Genomic DNA, 23,664 nt, shown 5'->3' with positions numbered 1-23,664 from the left:
GGGACGGAAGAATCGGAATCGGTCCTGAGTTTGGGTCAGACTCCCTGAGATGAGGGAGGTCAGGGAGGGACAACCTGGGATTCTCCCTTTGGACGGTGCCCCTTGAGATCTTGGTGCATTTTCGTATGGACTGGAGGGAGCAGGAGGCGGTGTGAGCCCGGAGCCCTGGAGGAGCCCACAGTGTGAGTCACCCCCAGGGGGACTGAGCGCTCCCTCCCCCACCTCCTGGGCTGAGGAAGCAGAGACAGCTCAGGAGGTGGGCAGGAGTGGACCCTGCAGTAGGAAGTGACCCAGGGGAGGGCAGGAAACATGGAGGGAGTTGAGGCTCCCCCCGAGCTGAAAGCCGGGGCACGGGGAGACCAGGTGCGTCTCAGGTCCAGTCGCGTGGATGTCCCGGGCGACCTTGGGAAGGCTGGTGTTCAGTAGTGAGGGTGGACTTGACCACATGCCAGCCAGGTCGCTGCTGCTGAGAATCCGAAACAATTCCTGGAATCCACTTAACCCGCAGCTCGGCAGGGCTCCCGCGGCATCCGTCACACCCGCCACGCTTCCTGAGAGCAAGTGATGATCGGGTCACGCTTGACACGGTCAGCCTTGAGGTCTGTCCTAAGTACCAGCCTACGTGACAGGTGAGGAACATCTTCCCCCGAGGGTACAGATCCCCAGCTGCAAATTCCATCAGCAAATTCCCTGGGTGACGCGGGAGCCACATAATTAACTTGCTATTCCCGATGGCCCCCAGTGCAGGCTCCTTAAGAACTCTGATAACCCGAGGTCACCATTTTCCAAGCTCAGAGTCTCATGTGGCGGGGGGGGGGGGGGGGGGTGCTAAACACAGTTTTCTGTGTTGCACACTCCAGACCACCTCTGCGAGTTGCAGCCGAGTTCCCGAGTCCCCTCGTAGGGCACCTGAGGTCGGTAAAGTCCCCAGGTAGACCAGCCAGCTCAAAGGCTCCTTCACCTCTTTCGTGGACACAATTATTGAATCTGTGTGTTTTACGTCACTGTCATGGTGAGCATATTGATTCAGGGACTTTAAATCGTATCCACACATAGTCACCAACTTCAAAGCCGAAGCTGCCCCACTCTGCCCCAAGGGAAGACTAGCTGGGGAACTTCGCTGGACACCCACTGAGGGACACTCTCAAGTAGAGCTGGACATGAGCAGTAGATTCCCGCGTTTTCCCGTTTACTGCCGAGGGCTGGACTTTTAACACTGAAGGCGAGTCCTGCACCAGGTGGTGCTGATGGGCCCTGAGCGGGTGCTTGGGGGGTGGCTGGCCCCAGCCTACAGCCATTGCTGTCCCTGGGGACGTCCTTGCTCTCAGGCCTCGTGCCCACAGCTGCTCTGGCCAGGCTGGGAATGTCCCCCACTAGAACCCTCACTGCACCTAGCAGGAGGTGGGCTGGCCAGCCTCCTCCAGGAAACAGATTCCTCTGACCCTGCCCACGGGCAGCGAGCCCTGCTGTCCTGCCTCCCCAGGGACGAGACACCTGCCTTCCCCAGGCCCTGCCCTGGCCCAGTGCACCTGCCCGGGCCTCCTCCTGTGGAGCCGCGATGGTGTCCTCAGGCCCCCGCTCACACACACCGGGTCCCCTGCCATGGTTCCCCTTTGCCCTGGTGGCAGGGTGACAAGCATCTCCACAGTGGTGCTCTGGAGGGCAGGCTCCTGCCGCTGTCCTGGCCTGGGCTTTGTTCCGGGAGTCCAGGCAAGAGGCCCTTGGCAAATCACCCTTAGATGACTCAACGGTTGAAATGTGCCAGAGAAGCCGGTCTGGCCAGTCGTCAGCGCAGGCGCCGGGGGAACCCCGCGCGCTTCCCTGGCTGGCCGGGGCCGGGGCTCAGGTTCTCGCCCGCCTTCACTGGCCGCGTCCGGTCACAGCGTCCGTCGCTGCCCCGACCCCTCTCTCCTGCTGTTCCTGCTGCCTGTTTCTGTCTGCTTCGGCCCTCCCCTGAGCCACCCAGAGAAGCCCAGTCCTGGGTTCCAGGAGGAGACCTCCTGCTGCGCGTGCTGGGTTACGAGGCCAGTGGTGCCGTCCTGCCCTCTGGACAGGAGACCGCTGCAGAAACAGCGGAACCCAAGGCCGACAGGCGAGGAGCAAACCACGCAGACGGGCGGGCGGTCTCGGTCGGCGGGAGGATAAGGCGTCCACTGGGACAGGTCTGTGCAGGGCTGGGGAGGCTCGCGTGGGCCTGGCCCCTCCCAGGGGAGGGACGTGGGACTCTCCAGAGAGTTCCTTCACGCAGTCCTGAGCGCTGGAGGGAAGGTGGCCTGGGAGCTGCTGGGGACGCCAACGCTTCGTGGCCCATCTGTAGAGACTTTGTCCCAAGGAAACCCCAGTGCTGGGGGAAAGAAGGTCGGGCCTGAGATGCCAGCCCTGGTGCTGGGGACAGGGGCTCTCCAGAGCCCTGGCCTCCCAGTGAGGGGCAGCACCTCAGGCTCTGGGGCTCCCTGGGGGGCAGGCTTGCTCCTCCGGGGCTGGGGGCTCAGAGTGCACCCAGCCCGAGGGGGGTCAGCTGCCAGTGTCCTCCTGTCCTCGGGGCAGGTTGCAACATGAGCCCAAGGCACAGGCAGCCCCGGGGAATCCAGGTGGGGCCCTGCCCTGTGCTCTCCTAGCTTTAGAGCAGGGGCCCTCACGAGCCCCTGGGACTGCCAGGTGTGGTGGCCAGTGGGGGAGCCCCCACAGACACTGCCACCCTTGTCCTGCAACTGGTCACATCCTGAAAGAACTGCCCTGGTTGGGACATGGCTGGTGACAACCCATGCCTGCTTCATCAGCCACCAGGGACACATGGGCACCCAACAGACCTCCCTCCGTGAGTGGTGGGGAGTGGGTAGAGCAGACAGTATGGGAGGCCGCGGGGTGAGGGACCCACAGGACAGCTGAATCCGGGAGCTTGAGGGGACGCTGGCCCTGGGGACGCCCCCTCCCCACTCCCGCCGCCTTCTCTCTGCTTCCTCCTCTTCACAGTTGAGAAGCAGCTGGGAGCCCCACGGCTGCCCTGCAGAGGGGCAAATTGGCCCCCTGGGCCACGGTGAGGGTGGAGTGGTGCTGGATTTTGTCTGTCTGTCTGTCCTCTCAGTGTGGCTGGGTCAAGAGTGGGGTGCCCCCACGCTCTCTGGGAAAGCCGTGAAAGATCATTATCAGGGACTCACCCACTGAGCACCATGAGCACTGAGCACTGAGCACCCAGCACCCCGCACCGGCACCTGGCGGTTCTTCGTGTGTCGGGCTGTGGAGGGGGAAGGGGGCCTGTGGCTGTTGAAAGCGAGGAGGTGCCCAGAGCTGCCCGGAGGTCAGAGAGGACACTCCCCAGCAGGAGGGCCTGGAAGGCAGAGCCTCCATCCCCGCCCAGCAGAGGGTTTGGGGCCCTGGATAGAAGGCCCCAGACCTGATGTGCTTGCTGTGTGGTCCTGAGGACTCGCCCTCTCTGAGCCCCAGTTACGCCTCAGCCAAGCCAGCTGCACCTCGCTCCCAGAGCCCAGACGCGGGTGCTCCCACCTCCCCAGGGGCCTCCAGGGAAGGACTGTGGTGTCCCCACCTGCTGTCCGCCCACTCTCCTCTCCTGCCCTGCAGTCGGGCCATGCAGCCTCTCCCTCAGGACACTCTGCGCCCTCTGGAAGGCTGCCACCTGGCTCCCCCAAGCTCCCCTCCAGTCCTGGAGCCGTCCAGGGCAGCCCTGCAGGGACACCTCCTGGGCCTCCCCAGGGTGCGGCTGGCAGCTCAGGGCAGATGCAGCTGAGGAAAGGCCTTGGGCAACTCGGGCTTGGCCATCCCTGGAATCCTGCTGGGGCTTGGGCCTAAGTTGTGGATGAGGAAGCGGCGGCTGGGACAGTGCGCCTGGCAGCTGAGGTGGGGGCTCGGCAGCCGCCTGGCACCCCACCCGCTGCTCGTCCTCATGACCTCCTGGCTGGCACCTTGCTGGGCCATGTGCACTCACTGGGGGACGGGAGGTAGGCACTAAACACCAGGTCCTGGATACTGAAACACTCAGGATCTGAACACAACACCTGTGTTTAAGTAGCAGGCATTCAGATGCCTAGCGCTTAATAAGCTTAAATGTGGTGCACAGCCCGTGTTTAAATAGCAGGTAACAAATACCCAGCACTTGACAAATAAATAAACACCTCGTCATTTACCAGGCATTAACAGGAAACTGACACCGTGATTAGAACTTTACCTCTTTGGGAAACTAACTCTACAGGATGCCAATGTCTGCACAGGGCAGGTGGGACTGGGAGGCGCGTGCTCCCAGATGTCAACCCCAGGGAGGTGTGCGTGGGTGGCCGTGTCCCCACTCCCCCACTGGACCATGGAACCTTTGAAGACAGGGCTGCCCAGAGCAGAGACATTTATCCAGAATCAATAGAACCCTCTAGAAACGCTGCTTGGATGCCTTGTCAGGGACAAGCGCTGGCTGACCTCGGCCTCTGACAGCGTCCTGTGTGCCTTCAGTCCAAGCACTCTCTTCCCCAGAGAGGGTTCTCTGTGTGCTTTGGGGCCCATCCTCCTGGCCTCTGACTCTCCCAGGAGTGGCCCACTTCTCATAGGCACCGCTGGACGCCCACCTGACTCAAGAGGAGGAGGACACTGAGATGGGCCTCCCTGGTTCATGCATTCGGGGTGTAGGGGTCCCTGGCACTGTGCACATCTTCACACCACAGACGACCCTGAGCCTGGGGTTTCCTCCAGGGGCCACGAGCAAGGAGGCCAGCTGCGTCTGCAGGGAGGGGGCCGGGCCACGTGGGGGCAGCTGGCAGAGGAGGGTGAGCTGCCTTCCCACGCTCCTCGGGCGCCTGCAGCACCTCCTGTGGTGAGATCTGCACAGGGGACTGCCCGCTGTGGGTCCCTGCAGAGAGGAGCGGAGCCCCAAAGCACCCCCTGCCTCCTGTCCTGGTCAGAGCCCACACGCAAGGGCGGGGAACGCCAGGACGGGCCTCGTGCTGTGGGAGGGCGGCTCGCCCCGCTGGACGGAGGGCAGGTTGTGAGGTCAGGACATCCAGCCCAGTGACCGGGAGGATGGACACCATCGCTGGCCAGCAGGAGGGCTCCAGCCCCTGGCTCCGCTTGCGCTGGGAGAACGTCTGCCCACACAGCACTAGTCTCTCCTGCTGCAGGCCCTGGCCCCCTCCCAGTGGGCCTGATGACAGCAGGGTCTTCACCAACGACTCAGGGGCTTTCGAATGTGGTTTTGTGATATCAGTTCGGGCTATAAAATACGATAGTGTCAAATAAAAATAGAGCAGCCCAACCCACTGGAGCATACAAGGTCGCCTACGTATTCTGGAATTTGAAGAATAACAGGGATGTTTTCAAATCAAATTCCAAGAACTGCGTCCCATGTCATTGCAATGTCACCATAAATCTTGGTTCAAAGGGAGGGCAGTCCCACCAGGACCTAAATTTGGAATCTGGAACCAATTTACTCTGTAATTTAAGTTCAAGGCTTCCTGTGGCCTCCGCCTCTGGTCCTCGGAGGCGGGGGTGCTGACCCTGTGGCTGGTGTGGCAGGCTCAGCCTGTAGCAGGTGACCTTGACGTCCCCAGTCCCAGGGTGATACTCACCACGTGTGCCGAGATGGCAGGAAGTCGGGGGCCTCCTCCAGGGAGTGGGGAGCCCTATCTGGCAGTGGCAGCTGCAGGCCCCCCCCCCCCCCCCCGGTTAACACAGCCCAAGCAACGGCTTCCGTGCCCAGAGAGCTGGGGACCAGAGTGTCTCCCGGACGTCCAGCCTCCTCTCCTGGACCTACTGTGGCCCGCTGTGCCTTACTTCCCTCTGCAGCCACTGCTGCTGTCCCTGGCCGCTGAGGCACACGGTACTGGGCAGTCTCTGGGGCCAGGCACGACGTGGCTCCCAGAGCTTCTTAACCCCTCGGGGACGCTTCATGAACCTGAGCAAGCTCCATGTTGCAGCAGGGAGCAGAGGCCCAGAGAAGACCCGGGCAAGGGGCCTGGCCGGTGGGTGCTGGGGACACGTGGCCAACTCCTCAGGCCTGGCCCTGGACACAGGTGCCGCAGCTTCTCCAGCACACAACACGGGGGATGTTCATGCCGGGGGCACATGTTGGGCGTCTGTCCTGTGCCAGGCCTGCTTCTTGGGCCGGAGTGGCAGCGGGGATCACTCATGCCAACTCTCTGGCCCCTGTGGCCTGGGACCAGGTGGAACTGCCCTTCTTTTCACCAAGGTACATGGGCACATTTGCGTGACGTGGGACATCGTTTTTGAAGTTTGATTTGGACACTTGGCCTGTTATTCCCAGTCTGAGATGCGCAGGTGAGCGCTATGGGCAGTGCGTTGGGCTTCTCTGCTTTTACTTTCTCCCACTTTATTTTACTAAATGCCACCCATGGAGGATGTGTGTCCTCAGGGGTCCTAAGCATGCTGCAGGGTCTATGCAAGGGCAAAGCTGCCTGGGCCCTGCTGTTCCTGGGTGAGCGGGGACCCTGCCCCTGCCAGGAGGTGCCCCCGGAGCTGACATCAACACATGGACTGGTGCTGAGTTCGGGCTCCGGGATTCAGGGGTCATGAACCCTTGGCTCCTCCAACGCCAGGACAGGTCTGCTAGGTTCTCCTAGGTTCTCCTCCCTGCCCAGTCTGGGCACACGGAGGAGCCCAGGCACAGGGGCCAGCCCCAGAGAGCAGGGCGTGCAGATGGCCAGAGAGGGACATGTGCTCCGGACTCCCATGGCCACAGTTTCCACTAGAGGGCTCAGGCGCCCGGGAGTGCCCAGTGCTGGCAGGAGGGCCGGGTCCCCTGGCCAGCCCAGCTCGACTGAGCCAGGGTCCTGGCCCAGAGCCTCCTCGGGGCCTGCAGAGCCTAAGCCTTTTCCAAAGGGCCAGGCCCCCTCAGAGGCTCTCCTTCTGTGGCCCCAGCTCATCATTTGGGCTCCTTTCCACCCCCTTCAGACGTCAGAGGCTGCGGGTGATCTCTGGAGCTGCCTGGAGGCTGTGCAGCACTGTCCCTGGGAGGGTGGCCGTGTGCGGGGGCGGGCGGGGCTGAGGGGATAATCCACTGGGAATTAGTTCTTGGAAGCAGGTGTCCCTCTGCTTCCTGGCAGTGCGGGTTCCAGGAAGCGGGGAAGCCGGGCTGCTGAAGGGCCACCAATGGCCCCCGGAGTAGCTGTCCCCTCCGCTCTCTGCTTTTAGGAGAAAAGCTCAGACTCCTTAGCCGTGGTTCTTCCAGGACAGCGGAGCCGGCGAGGAGAGGCCAGGCTCCGCAGGGTTCTAGAACCAGGTGGAGGTGGACGTGTGGGAAACAGGCTGACCCCCCGCCATGGACCGTGCGCGTGGATTCTGGAGCTGAGGGGCGAGGGGGCAGGAAGTGGGAATCCAGCAGAGGCGGTCGGTCCACCCACAGGGCCTGAACCCTCTCAGCCCCTCAGCAGACCTCCACTGAGCCTCGGCCATGGGCCATGTGCAGGCTCTGCCCTGGGAGGACAGTGGGACCCTGCCCAGGGAGCTCACGTTCTAGGGACAGGAAGTAGAACCCAGGTCCACACAGAGCAAGTCAGATGGAAAAGCACCAGTGGAAGAGCGACCCGGGAGAGACGGACAGACTGGAGGGAGGACGGGCCGAGAGCCCCCTTTCCACAAGGAGGGGAGGAGGAGCTGCCGAGGGCAATAGGGTTCTCTGGGTGAGAGGGCACTGGGCACAGGAATCAGCCGTGCAAAGGCCCTGCGGTGAGAGACTGAGTGCTCAAGGAATACCCAGAGGCTGGGGCAGAGGGAGAAGTGGAGCTTGGGTGGCAGAGCTGGCCCTGCTGGGGCCATGGTGAGATTGGCAGGTGACAGCCCCACGCTGTCATGAAGACCAGCTGGCTGGGGCAGCTTCCCCAGCCCAGTGGACTGAGTAGGGGGAGCGGCTTGCAGGGAGCAGCCCCGGCCAGCGGAGGTCACCAGGCTCAGAACTCGGCAGTCCACGCAGGGCCCGTGGCGTCACGGTGTGCAGATGGACACAAGCCCAACTCCAAACCAGAGAGCTTTCCATGGTGAGGCTGACTTCTGGGAGCCCGAGGATTCCCGCTGAGCCATTGGTGCCCATGGCGGCAGGGCCACTGAGCTGGGTCAGCCAGGACGCAGGAGTGTTCCGAGGGCTGCAGCCCAGGACGGCTCACCCAGCACCCGGGAGCCAGGCCAGGCCTGCAGAGAGGCCAGCGGGGCCCCCGCCTGGCTCCCACACGACTCTGTGCTGAGGCCAGGCACCTGCGGCACCCCGCTCTGTCCTAGATGACCCTCTGGTGTCCTTCTGGGGCCACACTGGCAAGCTTTGGGGCTTAAAGGGAAAAGTGTCTGTCCTCGTCCCAGGGCCCTCCTTGGTCTGCAGCTTGGTTCTGACCCACTAGGCCCAGTCTGGGTTTGATAGTGATGCTCTTCCTGGCTCAGCTACGCTGCCGAGGGCAGGGATGAAGGTGACCCCAGCTTGATGTGGCATTGGGACACTTCTGAAAAACAGCGCCAAACTCAGTCTGAAGCCACCCCATTTCCACTCTTCCCATCTGGCGGGGCCACGCGGCCGGTCCAGGGGTCTCTGTTGGTCCCTGGAGGATGAGGAAGGAGGAAAGGAAAGGCCATGGTTGGTCACCTTCTTTCCAGCTGCAGGGCCAGGAGCTGCCCCTGACTGGCGTCACCTGGTGGGCATGGATGGTGGCCTGTGGCAGGTTTGGGGCCTGAGTTGGTGGCCCACACACCTGTCCTTCCTCCCCAGTGCTGGCTCCTCCGCAGGGCGACGTGGACCCTTCTCTCCTGGGTGGACCCTGAGCTGGCCTGAGAGACGTGCAGAGGTCGAGATCACCCTGGAACCTCGAGCACTCACACAGCAGTCCAGGCAGGTCGGTGTGGCACAAAGTGGCTGGAGTGCCCTCGGGGTTCTGGACGCAGGGACCAGGGACCCTGGAGGCCTGGAGAGCACCTCCCGCCACTCTGCCCCGCAGGATGGGAGCTGCTGGAGCGAGCAGTGTGGGGGCAGCCGGGGCCTCCCTGATGGGCCTCGGGCCGCCATGGACGGTGGGCGGGGCTGCTCTCTGCCCCCCCACTCACTTGGAGTGGCCTGTGTCTCTGTGTCTCTGCGTCTCTGTGTCTCTGTGTTCCTACATCTCTAAGTCTTTGTGTCTCTAAGTCTTTGTGTCTCTGCATCCCTGTGTCTCTAAATCTCTGTGTCTCTGCATCTCTAAGTCTCTGTGTCTCTACATCTCTAAGTCACTGTGTCTCTGTGTCTCTGCATCTCTAAGTCTCTGTGTCTCTACATCTCTAAGTCACTGTGTCTCTGTGTCTCTGCATCTCTGCGTCTCTAAGTCTCTGCGTCTCTAAGTCTCTGTGTCTCTGTGCCTCTGCATCTCTGTGTCTGCATCTGTCTCTACATCTCTAAGTCTCTGCATCTCTAAGTCTCTGCATCTCTGTGTCTCTGTGTCTCTGTGTCTCTGTGTCTCTAAGTCTCTGTGTCTCTGAGTCTCTAAGTCTCTGAGTCTCTGCATCTCTAAGTCTCTGCGTCTCTGTGTCTCTGTTTCTAAGTCTCTAAGTCTCTGTGTCTCTGCGTCTCTAAGTCTCTGTCTCTGCATCTCTAAGTCACTGTGTCTCTGTGTCTCTGCATCTCTAAGTCTCTAAGTCTCTGTGTCTCTGCGTCCCTGTGTCTCTGCATCTCTGTGTCTCTGCCCCTACTTCAGAGGCCTGAGTGCCATTCACGGTCTTGCCTTGCCTCCCTGCCAATTTTGTGCCTGCTCCCCTGGGGTCCCCTTCACCTCCTTCCTTGGGGCACCAGGGCTCCTCCTCCTGCCCTGGCCCTGCCACACGTCCCCCCCCATGCTCACCCTGACTTCTGGTGGGGCGTCCTCAGCGCCCCCTGCGGGCTGCTGGCCCTGCCCTCTCAGCCTGTATCCTGTCTCTGTGGCCTCGCCACAGTGCAGGGTATTTCTACTTTCTTTGCAAACCGTGTTCTCCTGGAGCAGGGGACATGCTTGTCCCCACGGGCGGATTCCTGTGTCATGCACCTCCATTACCCTGCCTCCTGGGAGACGCCCAGACTCCTGCTGGCCTTGTTGAAGAGCTGGGCTTCCTGGAGAGTGACCCCCTGAGGAGCAGGTAGAGGGGAAAGGCTGGGGGACAGAAGCCCTCTCCTGCCCCAGGGTGGGGAGGGAGCGGGAAGTGGGCTGTGGTTAGGTGACTGGCCCCGGGGCAGCAGCCCCCGGGACATCAGTGGACCCTTCACTTTCTAACTTTAGAAACCTCTCCTGGTAGTTATGCCCTAACGGACGGTGTGTCTCAGGTTTTCCCCAGAAGAAGAAGCTCCTGTTGAACGTCTTTAAGCTACTCACAGACAGCAGCCCTCACCATGGCCCGGCCACTCAGCCCAGCCTGCTCGCCGCTGTCCCCTGCCGTGTCCCCTGCGCCCCGGGCCTCCTGGGGCTCCCCAGGGCTGTGGGGGAAGGAGATGCCCATGGTCTGGAGGCACAGGTGTCGCGGGCTGTGGTGGGGCGCGGGCCGTGGTGGGGCACGGGCCGTGGTGGGGCGCTGCCCAGGGGGCCTCCGATGCCCAAGGAGGAGGCGCCTCTGGGGGCCGGAGACCAGGCGCTCTGTGCAGACCCTGACCCTTCAGGGGTCACTGAGGATCCTAAAGTGGAGGTGCAGGGCTGATCTGCACCCCCATGATGTCATCCTTCCACCCACCGAGGCTCCCAAGGTGGGGAGTGACGTCCTCCCTCCCAGGGTTCGCCCTTCCTCCCCTGCCAGGACCCAGGAGTCTGCAGCTGACGTTTCTTCAAAGGTGATAAATCGCGTTTCCAACTCGTTTCCATCATCCACCTTCAGGCTGATCTCCAAAGTCGCGTTCGGAGGCGGGGGAGGGTGCAGGGTCCAGGGGAGGCGTGTGTCAGCCCAGATGGGAGGATTGGTGAGAGCAAAATATTTACTGTCTGTACCCGGCTTGTGTTTCCTGTTTCCCTTCAAAAGGAGAGGTCAGAGCCCCCGTGAGAGAACAGATTGTTGACTTCCAAGTCGGCAAACACCCGGAATGCCTCCCGTTACGGCCCCTGTTCCATTCTCTTCTGTTCTGCCCGGGCGCAGGAAGCCCGCTGTGTTCCAGAAACAGGATTTCAAATTAGATTATTGGAATGGACTCGGCAGAGACGCGGGGCCTGTGTCCCCCGAGCCCTGAGCAAGGAGAGATCTCCGGAGGACAGCTGCTGTCTCCCTACGAGCCACGGGGGCCCACACTGGAGACAGGCCGTGTCTCCTAGGGAAGGCCCTGGGGACCAGATGCCCCGTGCCCAGGCCACCCACTGCAGGCCCAGCCGAGCCTGTGCTGGTAGGAAGGAGCTTCCAGGGAATCTTGTGGGGATGCAGAGGGTTTCTCCCCAATTCCTGGAAATGGCTCATGAGTGGCAGCCACATATCCGCACAGAGGCCCCAACAGCGGGTGAGGAACTTGCCAGGACGCCTCGGAGGTGTTGACGGTTAGGATTCCCCAGGCAGACTGGCTCATACCATGTGTCAGCTTGGCTGGGCCACAGCGCTCAGACACAGTGGAACCTTATTCTGCAGGTTCCTGTGAGGCCGCGTTTGGACATAAACATTAACATAGGCGAACCCGAGTGAGGCAGGAGGCCTTCCGTAAGGTCGGTGGGCCTCATCCCATCAGCTGAAGGCCTAATGGGATTACTTTTACTACGGAGTAGGATGTAAAAGCTATGCAAATAGTCCCTATGTATCATTCAGAGAAAATGATAAGAGAAAATCGTTTGCACATGTTCAGTACAAATATAACTTTCCTTCCAGTATGTTCAGTCTGAGGTTGGTGGAGCCCATGGATGGGGACTCTGCAGATAGGAAGGACTGGCTGCGTTTGGCTTAGTGATCTCGAAACAGAGTAAAAATTGGAAGAAGAGTAAGCCCCATTGATAATCACCAATTAAGGACGGAGATTCTGCCTGGGGAGGGGGTGCTCGTCCGAGCGGAGGAGAACCGTGTCAGACAGGCTGGTTACTTTTCCCGATGTGGCTGTTGTTCCAGAGACTGTGCAGTGCCAGGTCAAGCATTAGAAATCGCTCTGATTATTTGCTGAGTCGGTTGGATAGGACCTGGACCCAACAGTCCATCAGAGGCCCGCTAATGAAGCCGGGATGCCGGCCGCCTTCTAATGGCTGCAGAGGAAAGAGGCCCGGAGGACGACCTCTGCGCAGGGCACACTCATCACGCGCCCGGCCTGCCCAAGCGGTGTTGCACAGGAGAGGCAGAGGGCTCACATAGCACGCATCCGGAGGTGTGCTAAGCAGGTGGCCTGACCCTAACAGCACAGCACTGGCAGCTGCCTGGGGCCCAGGGACAGAGGTCACTGCCCCCCGGGATGAGGGTCCGGCCCACGAGGCAATGTGGGAGCTCTGTGTGAGGCGCAGGGGAGGTCACTGTCGTTGGAAACCCAGAAGCAGAATGGTCAGCAGCTCTTAAGGTCCTGCGGGACTGGTGTGGCCCTGGGCAAGGGAGCCTGACCCATGCCTTGACCCTGAGACCCCCAGCCCCTCTCCAGATCCCAGACCTGGGAGCCTCGCGGACCAGGGGTCTCCAACGCGGAGAGTTGGGCACACCCACATGAGGACGGATCGGGAATGAGCTCACGAGGAAAAGACTCTGAACTTTCATCCTAGTTTTCTCCAAAAGCAACCAGCAGCCTCTGGGGGTGTTGGCTCTGCACCGGGGAAGGGCGCACTCAGACCTGCCGGGACGGGCCCTGCCCCAGCACCTCCGACTCATGGACAGGAGGATCCTGGGGATCGGGGCAGGCGACACCAGCTCCTGCTCAGGGGTGCCCAGGGAACCTCGCACCCCCTGGTCCCAAGTGCTTCTCTGAACGGAAGGGACACACCAGACAAGGGCAGACCCTCGGGCCAGCCACAGGCTGACCCTGGACGTGAGAGCAGCAGAGGTCAGACTGCGTCTCTCAGTTAGAGAAGCCTCAGGTCCCCCACTGCTGTCCACCACGTCCCACAGGCCCTCTCCGGGGCCTGGCTGGCTCCCCAGACGTCCACGTCCCGGCACCAGAGACAAACTTGTTGTGAATGATCCCTTTTGGACAGAAGAGCCTTCAGATAGAAAAGGTCGTAAACAAAATCTATGGAACAGAAAATTCTGGGGGGAAGCAAGCCCTGTTTGAAGGGACATGAGTCCAAGCAGGGCAGCAGGGACGCGGGGCGGGGGCCAGGTCCCCCTCGGGAAGGAGGGCCACACACAGAGGGGACGCAGGCAGGCCGTGCGGCTGCGCAGAGCTTCTGCAGGACCCGGGGCAGGCGGGCTCAGGAGGCCCTGGACTGAGCTGTCACAGCCAACAGGCTGGAGGCCACCAAGGACCCGGGGAAGGCTGGGGTCGAGGACTGAGCAGCTGGAGGTGGCCGTCCTGTCGAGCCCCAGAAAGGGGGACCAAGGGGAGTAGGAGCAACAGAAAGAAAGACAATGTGAACCTCGGCTTCCAGCCGCGCCCGCGCAGACAGCTCAGGCCACCCGCTCGGCTCCAGAGAGGACAGGAGCAGGTAGGGACCGGTGAGGGCTGCTGTCCAGGCAGGTACTCGGTCCCCACCAGGAGTCCAGGGATCAGAGGACCAGGGAGAAACCGAGGCAGGAGGCTACCGTGGGGAGGCGACCAGAGCTCAGGACCCCCACCACAGAAAGCCCTGGGAAACACGGCTGTCCATGTCCTGTCCATGTCCTGTCCATGTCCTGTCCATGTGCTGTCCATGTCCTGTCCATGTGCTGTCCATGTCCCGTCCATGTGCTGTCCATGTGCTGTCCATGTCCTGTCCATGTCCTGTCCATGTGCTGTCCGTGTGCTGTCCATGTCCTGCGGGCTGCCTCTTAAAAATGCCAGAATGAAGAGAAAAGCAGACTAAGTAGGCCACCCACAGTGACCCTGAGGTGCTGGGAGTCAGACGTCGCCTTGTGAGTAACTGATTAATACGTTCAGGAGATTTAAGAGCAAGAAGCAGAGTTTTGGCAGAGAACTGGAAACTGTAGAGATTGATCAAACAAACTCTAGAACTTAAAAATAAACACCCACAAATTCAGCACTTAAAAATGACAGGAGCGCCGTGGAAAAGGGCCAAGGGCTCCAAACAAGCACTTGGCGGACGAGGACCTTCCGATGGGCCATGAGACGCTCACCCTCATCGATCACCGCGGGAAGGGAACGAGGATCACCAGCGGAGACTGACCAGAGAGGGCAAGATCAGGCCTCGGGCTGAGCAGGGAGAAGCCACAGCCATGCCTGGTGGCGGGAGAGGCCACAGCCACCGTGGAGCAGTGACGACAGCCCCTGACCTTGGACAGGCACAAGCCCTGTGGCCACCGTGGGCCGGCAAACAGCTGCAGTGCGACTCACGGTGACCACCAGAGGACCGCAGAGCGTGTGCACACAGGAGGTCAGACCACGCGGCTCTATGCAGCCACGTGTGGGCGGCTGCTGGGAGCAGAGGGTGACCCTTCCCCAGGGGCAGCGCACGGGCGGGTGAGGAGCAGCTCATCCCACGTTTTCCCTGTGAACGCACAAGCAGGCCACCTGCCCACGGCTTCAGAACTCAGGACAGCGGCCGCCCTGGGCAGGAGGATGGTGGGCTGGGGCGCTGGAGGCCCTGGGATGGAAACGGACCTGCTCAGTCGCAGGAGGTCCTCAAGCTGTGTCCTTGTGGGTGACGGTGCCAGGTGAACCAGCATGAGACCATTCGCTCCAAACAGCAGAGACCTGCCTCTACAAAGGGACCTGCTATCACCTCCACCATCGTCCCTGTCCCCAGCTCTGCCACTTCCCACCAGGCGTGGCCCCAGTTCTGCCTGCCCCAGGGCAGCTGGAGACATCCTCCCCCAGCCTGGATGGTGTCCCGCGCTATCTGTCCCTTGAGGATGTCACACACATCCTCAGCGATGGCACTGCCACGCTCCTGCTGCCTGGGATTCCTCGTCACAGAGCCCCGCCTAGGTCTGCTTGGAGACCTGCCTTGTCCTGGGGGCCAGCGTTCTCTGCAGGGTGCGTCCCTCGCCTGTTCCCTTCTTCCCTGGTCTGCGGGGCCGTCCCTCTCCACGCGCTCTTCTCCATCGTGTGAGTGGAATGACGAGGTGTGAAACGAGGGCGAGTTGGGAAAAGCCCGCCTGTCTCTTGGGCAGCCCTGATGTATGAGGGCACACCGTGTCCTGAGAAGTGCCACCGTGAAGTCAGAGGCCATGTTCGCATCGCGTCCACTAACGCTTCCTCAGGCCACGGCACCCGGTGGGGTTGCAGCCAGGGGCACCCAGAGCTTCCTGGTGGTGGCCCCAGGCTGAGGGTCACACCCACCTCATGCCCTTCTCTCCGCGGGCCAGGAGGGCAGGCTCCCTGGGCCCAGGTTAGCGGGGCGGGGGGGGGTCACCTGTGCAGGCGGCGTCCGCGAGGTGGGGACGGCTGTGAAGGGGCGGCCTGTGGCCACCTCCCCTCACTCCAGGTCCACGATCACAGAAGTGCCCACACCGTGGATACCCCCTCCCCAGGTCACCCCACATGACCCTGAAGGGGGGACAGACGTGGACTGTGGAGGAGGCTGGCTGCCCAGCGTCCTGGAGAAGGCCAACCCCCGACCTTCTGCAATTCTGTGTCCTGCCATGTGCTCCACGTCACGGCATGGGACACGCTTCCAAGCAGTTTCTTAGCCACCAAATTGGCTCTCATGGAACGGCTGGCAGGCAGACGGAGCACGGCAAACTGCAGTGAGCTGCCGTCCACCCCAGGGGCCATCTGTTAAGCCAGGAGATGGCCCAGGAGTCCACTTCTTGCCACTGAGCAGGAGCCATTCCAGAACCTTCTCTGGCTCAGGCCTTGATCCCTGCACCACACCAGCACTTGTCCAGCCTGTGCTGCACCCCAGGGTCCGTCTAGAGCCGCGGTTTCTGGAAACCCCTACTGTCCTTTGGTACTTCCCCCTCCAGGCACGCAGGAGATGCTGCCTGGACACAGATCCACCTGGGGGAGGCTGCACCTGCCCTGCCCCTCTTGACCATCCATCCACCTGTGACCATGAAGAATCAGCTTCCTCTGGAGCTCCTGACCTGAGGAGATGGACAGGAATATCCAGGGGCATCAAGAGCCACAGTGAAAACCTCAGACCACAGCCTCAGGGCTCCCCACTCCACGGGGGGCGGGGGCCATCCCCCTGGGGCCAGACGTCCAGCAGCTGTGGAGTGCTGGCAGCACCTGGTCCTCCCCTCTGGACACCAGTAACGACCCCAACCTATGACAAGCAGAAGCCTCTCAAGCCCTGCCACATGTCTCCCGAGGCCAGACGGCTCCCGCTGGGAACCACCAATGTGGATTAGGAAAGAGTCCAAGGCTGCGCGGGTTTTAAAAGAAATGGAGATGAGCCAGTCAGCAGCGAGTTGGCCACCAGAATCAAGTGTTTCCCCTTCAGGGCTTATTTCGATAAAAAAAAAGAAAGAAAAGAAACATTCATTTCTTCAATCAGCAAATAACTCTTGAGCTGTAAGCACCTCGCTGTCCCGGCCATGTGAGGCCCCTGCTGCCCAGTACAGTGGACCGAGACAGGGCAGGCTGGTAACTGGCAAATCGATTATGGGGATGTGAATGGGGGGCGCCTCCGTCCAGGCGCAGGCTGCCCACGGGAGCACTGCCCTCCTGCCTGCCCACTTGCATGAGGGATCTGTTCCCTGAACCCTCCTCTCCAGGCCGCCCGCCCTCTCTGAACTTGCCTGAATTTCAGATTCACGGCGTGGGTACAAACGAGTCTTAGCACTTCCTGGCCCAGCGAGTCTGGGGGGCTTTGAGTCTCAGGGCCACCTGGCCCCCGCCATGGCCCCAGAACGGGAAAGGAGGACCCTGCCTCTGTGATGTGAGGACTGAGGTTCAGGTGGCCCGGAGGCAGCGTCCCGCGCCCCTGCAGCGCCCGCTCTGGTTCCCGCTTGCCTTCGAGGCTGGGTGCCCACCTTCAGGACAGCCTCAGCGGGAGTCCAAGGGCGTGCACTATGGAAGAACCCCCAGGGCCCAGAGGTCATCACGTCCTGTAAGGAGATCCGCTCCCGGGACAAAAGGGGTGGCTTTGTTGTGTGCTAAACACCAAAGAAGGAAGAAAGTGAAGGAAAGGGCTCAGCCCAGCCCAGCAGAGAGGGGTTAGGGGGCCCTGGAAATCCTGCTCCAAGAGGAGCTGGGCTGCCCCTGGGAGGAGGTGGCTGCCTCCCAAGTCCCCTGAGCTCCGTCTCTGGGGCAGCCGGGGCAAAGTGTGGCTGGGCCTCTCCTGTCACCTCGCAGCTGGCTTGCTTCCACCGCAGGGCCCCCCTCCTGTGCCCCCCGAGCCTTCTCCAGCCCCAGGTCAGACCCGAGACCATCACACGGCAGCACCCACCAATCACTGTGGTTGGCCAAACCACGCGGAGCAGGAAGTCACGGGGTGGGGGTGTGTCCCCCCAAACCTGTCACTCCTCAGGAAGCGTCCTTGAGATGCCCTTCACCAGAAAGCATTGATATCCAATTATGAGATATTAGAAAGGGTGACGGGAGAGAACATTCTGGAAATGTTGCCTGTCTGCCTTACCCAGTGGTCTCCTCTGAGCTCACCTCCTGTCCAGGAGGGCAGGGCCAGGCTTCCGGAGGACACAGGGGTACAAGGGGAAGTCATGTAAGAGGGCCAGAGGGCAGGGGCACGTGGGTCTGAGCCCTGCCTGGTCCCGCCCTGTCCCTCGCGGCCAGGACCCTTCTGCTCCAGGAGGGGGGAGGGGCGAGGGGGCAGCATGGCCGCTGCTGGGCTCTGTCCTGCAGCTGGCCTCCTGCAGCTCTGCTGAGGCTTCTCTTCTCTCCACCAGGGAGACAACCTCTTTGGTCCCACTGGGGCACTGAGACACCCTGTCCACCATCAGTAGGACGTAAAGAATGCAAACTACCCGCTTTATACACGCACAATCATCAACACAGGAGCCCCAGGAAGGTCCGTGGTGGCTGAGCAGGGTGTGAGCCCCTCGGACGTCACAAACCACGCAGAGGCCCCTTCCCAAGCCCCCAGAGCAGCCTGTGGTGGGCGAGGGGAGTCTCAGGCGGGGACTTTCCACACGTGGATCTGATTGGGAGCTCAGGGATGGGGTTTAGGTGCAGCAGGAAGCAGGAGAGTGGGACGTTGGGGACGTGGCTGAAGGTGACAACCAGTGATTCACTCATTGACAGCCTCTCTCTGGGGCCAGAATTTCTTGGGACGAGTGGTAAAGTCAAGTTGGGAAGTTGGGTTGAATCCAGGGTTCTGCTCCCAGGGCTGCGTCAGGGAGCCGCAGGACCCTGTTCTCGGCCCCTGCAGCAATTGTCTCCGCCAGGTGCTTTGATTAGCCCCCACCTCACGGCTGAAGAAAGCAGGGCACAGAGACGTGAGGTGACTTGCCCTAAGCCGCACAGCTAGCAAGCATCAGAGCCAAGACTCCAACCAGGATGCTGGCTCCAGGGTTCCTACGCTGACCCCTACGTTACGCTGCAGTTTGCAAAACCAAACACAGTGTCCCTGAGAAACCGAAGCCGAGGGACTCTGCAGAGGAAGTCCACAAAGCCAGCAGTCCATTGGTGACGGTGTGGGCATCGCTCCGGGATCGGGTGGCAGGCATCTGTCCTCTCTACACCAACGTAAGACTCCCGGCCCCAAAGGTCACAGCAGAGAAAGGACACCTAGAGCACCCTTGTTTAAGGAAACAGCTGAGTCACAGAGGCAGAAAGCCTGCAGATTAAAGTATTTGGGGCTTTAGATAAATAAGTAATGCCTTGATTTCAAAGCCATGATTGGTACCGTAGAAAATAATCCTGTGGCCTGAAAAGACCCCTGTCCAGCCAGAGCCCAAGCCCTAGTGACTTCCTGGAGGACGTGGGAGCCCTTTCCTCACTGCCTGCCTGTTGCAGCTCCAGAGAAGAATGGCGTCATGGCGCTCCGGCCTGTGAGACCAATCCCAGAGTAGCCACCTTCTGACTGGCTCAGGCTGCAGGAGCAGTAGGAACCCAGAGAGGCAGGGAGCTGGAGGGAGCTGGGGCAGAAGGTGAGACACTGCACCCCCAGGAAGTGGGGGTGCGGTGGGGAGTAGCTGAGCTGTTCAGAGATGTAAGTCCCATTTGCAGACAGGGGAGGAAGCACGGCTCCTGCAGGAGGGCAGGCAGTGGGGAGCCTCCGAAGGCTCTTGAGCAAGGGAAGTGCTTGACGAGGCTGAGACTCCCAGCTCGGAGACGCCGTGGAGGAAATGAGTTCTGAAAGTGCTGATGGGTCCTATTTCATGACCTGCAGACGGTTTCACTGAGGGGCAGCAGATCCGTGGAAAATGATGAGGGAAAAAAATTTTGACTCAGACCCGTTGGGCGGTGATGGGGCACGAGGCCAGCGCGCTGCCCTCTGCTCGGGGGCAGGCGCACACCCAGCCTCCCGGATAGCAGCATCTGCTGAGGGCGGCGCTCTGTCACCAAATGCACCCCGTGCTGGCCTGGCAGGGGACGCTCCCGCCTCCATATATGAAATCGATTCTGCTCTCTGTTCAAGAGCCTGTAGACGTGAGAGGAGCAATCCGTCTGCGTTAGGCTGCAGGGGTGGAAGGGACAGCTGCCGCGGGGACTGGCCGTGGCCAGCCAGGGAAGGTCGCTACCTGGAGGTGCATCCTCTTCCTGCACCCACAGCCCTGGCCCCTCGTCGTCATGTGGCCGGGCTGAGTGACCGTACAGACTGGGCGCTGACAGTGTCCCCCTAAACTCCCAGGCTGAAGTCTAGGCCAGGATCTCAGATTGGACCGTGCTGTCAGGAGGGCCGGCGTCCCTTACCTGATGAAGCTAGAAGGAGGCCATTAGGGTGGCCCTGACCTAACATCACTGCAGTACTCCTAGGAAGGGATCAGGACAGACAGAGGGATGGCCACGGGACACTCAGGCACACAGAGGGACGGCCATCAAGGACACAGGGAGAAGACACTCTCTGAAAACCAAGGAGAGGCTTCAGGGGTCGCCTCCCTGCCCCACCTGGATCTTGGACTTGACCCTGACCCTGTTCAGCCCAAGGTGGAGGGTCCTGTCCAGGCCCCAGCCCTGCTAGAGAGGTTTCCCATAAACCCACATCCCCTGTCCAGGCTGCCGAGGTCCCTGGGAGGTGACCCGGGAGCTGCCAATCGGCTGCTCGCCGCATCAGAATGGACAGAACCTAGTTTCTCCAAATACCAACTCTTCAGGAAAGGGTCGGGCGTTGGCAAGCCCTGGGGTGACCCAGGACTTGGTGAAACCTGCTGGGACCTTCAAAGATTGCTGGAAAGTGGCCTCCCCGCTCCAGGACCCAGCCAGGCCTCCCCACTGCGTCAGCGTCCAGAGCAGAGGCAGCGGAGGGTCACGCACACACCGGGAGCCCAGAGACACTGCCCCAGCTGGGCTCTGCTGCCCGCTCCTGCTCGGGAACAGCAGGCCACTCCTGAGCTCGCCCAATGCCAGCGGAAAACTGGGCAGCCTGCTTAGGTGGAGGGTCCCTCCAGAGCCTGTCCCAGCCTGAGGGGCGGGCAGGCGGGAGGGTGGAGTGGGCCACCTGTGCCTCTGTGTAGAGACGGCCATCAGGCTCGCCTGCCTTCTCCTTCCTGCGGCAGAGTCACCTCGCCTCCCACCCTGACTCCTGCAGCCTCCTGCGTCCTCACCCTCAGACAGTGACCGTGGGCAGGGAAGGAGTTCTCGTGGGCAGAGGAAGCTGGGCAGGTGCAGGTGGGGGACACTCGCCAGCAGCTAGAAAGGGTTAACTGGCTGGTGGACATTGGCAGCAGCAAGGGGCGGCACTAACTCAGCCTGGAGGCGCTGGCTGCAGAAGCAGACCCTGCCCGCTCTCGGGGCAGCTGCCCATAACCCCAGTTACCCAGGAAAAATACGCTCGCGGCACCTTCCTTCAGACGTGGTGATATCTGCACCTGCTCAGCGCTCCCCTTCGGCTATTTATATCCATCACCCGTGGCGGGCCTGGCGGAAACGAACATGCCCGCGTCCTCCCTAGCGGGGTCTCTGTGACCACGCTGCTTTTATGACTGTGGCATTGAGTCTCCAGAGAAGAAAAGCGCCTTCCGCGCTCACCAGAGGAGACGGGCAGGCGGGGGCGACGCGGCATGGCCGTCCGTGCCCTCCGGCTGAACTTGAGAGCCAGAGCGCAGGTGACAGGTGCCCATGGGACGTTGCGACCTGGGCCCCGTCGTCTGGGGTCTCCCTCCGGCATTCCCCCCCTGGGTCCTAGCTCAGCAGTGCACTCCTTGGGGAGCCCAAGGGCTGCCCTCTCGCGGCTGGCGTTGAAGTAGATCTGGGAACCGTGCATAACCACCAAATGAGAACGGCACTGGGACAGGAGCTGGCCTGTGTGCTGGCCCCCTGGGGCTCCCCTGTGCAGCCAGGGTGGAGACCAGCCATCTTCACCCAAAGCCTCGGTGTCCAGGTTCCCCACTGCGTGGCCAGCTGGAAGACAGGCTGGACACGGGCCTCTGGTGCTGCTGACACAGCTCTTGTTTCTAGAGGCCTAGGGAAGGACACGGGCAGAAGGGACAGGAGCGGCCAGTTCCTGGGAGCCGGTGTCAGGGCTGGAGGGCGCCTGGCCTCTTTCCCTCATTACTGCCCTTGGAGAATGGGGGAAGATGGCCACAGTCGTGCTTGTCCATTCCTCCCGCAGCCAGGTGGAGGTGGGCTGTCCATCCAGCTGGGGAGGAGGCTGCGGCAGGAGCCCTGGGGTCTGTTTGTGGCCTCTGTCTGCGTCCTCTTTGCACAGTCTTGGGGAAAGCGCTCACCATGTAAGCAACCGACCACCAGGAGACGGACAGCCGGGCCGGGAGGGTAGGCGCCAGGGAGGGAGAGGTGACCCCGCCCTGGCCATCAGTGAGTGAAGAGGCTGAGTGGAGAGGCTGGGTACAGCCACCACCTGAGCACACCCACGAGAGAAGCCACGCCACCCCCCTCTGCTGAGCCGTCAGTCCACCCACCTGCAGGACAGTATGAAATTCCTGGTCAGCCTCTAAGTCTGGGGTGGCTCGTGACAGGGCAAAGGGTGACGAGAAGCCTGTGGGTCCTGGTTGGACGAACAGAGAAAATGAGGCTCAAAACGTGGACTTCGCTGAGGCCTGGAGATCACGGGGAAGTTGAGACTGAAACTGGGATTTGCCCGGCTTCCAAGACGGCCTCCCCCAACGAATCCCATCAACCCAACGGCCAGGGCAGCGTCAGAACTGACCGTCCGCTCAGCTGGAGAAAGGGCTTCACCCCGCTCCCCACCAGCGCCCCCGGCTCCCTCAGCTGCCCCCAGGCCCACCGGTGCCCTTGGCCTGGCCCTCGGCACCTGACCCCTGGAAACTACCCGCCCCTCCCCTGGAGCGGGACCTCGGCCCCCCGGAACCCCAGAGCCGCCCGCCTGGTGCAGGCGCTGATGAAGCGCATCCATCAAGCTGCCCGCCTGCGTCTGCCGCTGCCTGAGCTGAGCGCGGCTCAGCAAGGCCATTACCCTGTGATGAGCACAGCCAGCGTCAGCTCCGCGGCCAGCCCAGCTGCCACTGAGTCTTTATGGCTTCTCTGCGAAGATAAAAACACCCAGAAAATCCCTGAAACTGAGCCTAAACTGTGCTTTACTAGAAAGCAATCTGGCTTCCTGCAGCCCGCAGACCAGCTCTGAAGGTCACTTTCAGAGGGGAGCAGAGCAGCCGGGCCAGATGATGAAGGCCGCTGACCACACGGCCAGGCTCTGGCCTCCTACGTGCACAGGATGCATCCCCGGGCCAGAGCCAATGCCGACTTCCTGGAGAGGGGCGTGCTCCCTCCTCTGCTGTCTCACAGACGGCGGGCACCGGAGAGGCCAGGGAGAGAGAGCAGGCTCAGAGGGAGGCCGCCCTCCAGAGCGCACCGCCCCGCCCTCAGCCAGGGTGCAGGTGGGTCAGCCAGGGCCTGGTGTAGCTTCAGCGGGTCAAATGCCCCTGGACATGGGGACACCTCCCTTAGCTGGCAGGAGCAGTGTCCGTGGCAGGTGCTGACCGGGCCTGACCTGACTCCGGGGCTCACTGCAGCCAGCTCACTTCCCAGGGAGGGGCTGGGCTCAGGGGGGCAGCAGCCTCGGGAGTCGCCAGCCAGGAGGCCCCTCTAAAGCACAAGGGTCACATATGGCCTCTCGAGTGGACAGAACTAGTCTTCCCAGGATCCCTGTGTCACAGAACAACAGGAAGTCCTTCCCTGGGGCAGGTCCAGCTGGCGACCCGGGGCACAGCCACACACCTGAACTCCACTCTGCCCAAGTTATTAAGCTCCTACTGTGTGCATGTGGAACACCATGCTGTCCACGGGTGTGCCCCCAATGTCTCCCAATGGGTACAAAGACATTTCCCCACAAATACAGCAAGATGCATTATTAACATATTGTTAAGTACACCGCATGATTGTCGAAAAATGATTTCTAGCCACATGTAAAATTATTTTATTATTATGTGCATATATTAGAAGATTAAGTAGTCAAATAACCAAACAGCAACAATAACATGCGAGGCTTCTCCACATAATTTTGCTTATGATGTGTTGATTAAACTCGAGTTCATTATTCCACACAATATTGACCTACTTTGCTCCACTTAATATCATCCAGACGGCACCCTCATAGATTCTTACAACCATCAGGACTGTCCTGTCCCTGATAAACCGGTCTCCTGCACGGAGCT

At 61.3% G+C, this 23,664-nt stretch overlaps 1 long non-coding RNA gene across 2 annotated transcripts; it reads left to right on the top strand.

Annotated features, from left to right (window-relative positions):
- Positions 1-1,758: 1,758 nt before the first annotated feature.
- On the top strand, positions 1,759-23,556 carry LOC144367833 (uncharacterized). 2 transcript variants are annotated; one of them, XR_013427336.1, is made up of 5 exons: positions 1,759-2,162; positions 8,708-8,831; positions 9,945-10,077; positions 10,262-10,759; positions 10,945-23,556. It is a non-coding gene; the product is annotated as an uncharacterized LOC144367833 (long non-coding RNA). The 2 variants fall into 2 exon arrangements; XR_013427337.1 differs by lacking the exon at positions 1,759-2,162 and adding an exon at positions 5,641-6,276.
- The last annotated feature ends 108 nt before the right edge of the window (positions 23,557-23,664 follow it).

The sequence above is a fragment of the Ictidomys tridecemlineatus genome, chromosome 11 (genome assembly GCF_052094955.1).
Source record: "Ictidomys tridecemlineatus isolate mIctTri1 chromosome 11, mIctTri1.hap1, whole genome shotgun sequence".
Taxonomy (NCBI): Eukaryota; Metazoa; Chordata; class Mammalia; order Rodentia; family Sciuridae; genus Ictidomys; species Ictidomys tridecemlineatus.
The sequence above is the reverse complement of the archived record's forward strand: the minus strand, read 5'-3'. Positions and strand labels throughout refer to the sequence as shown.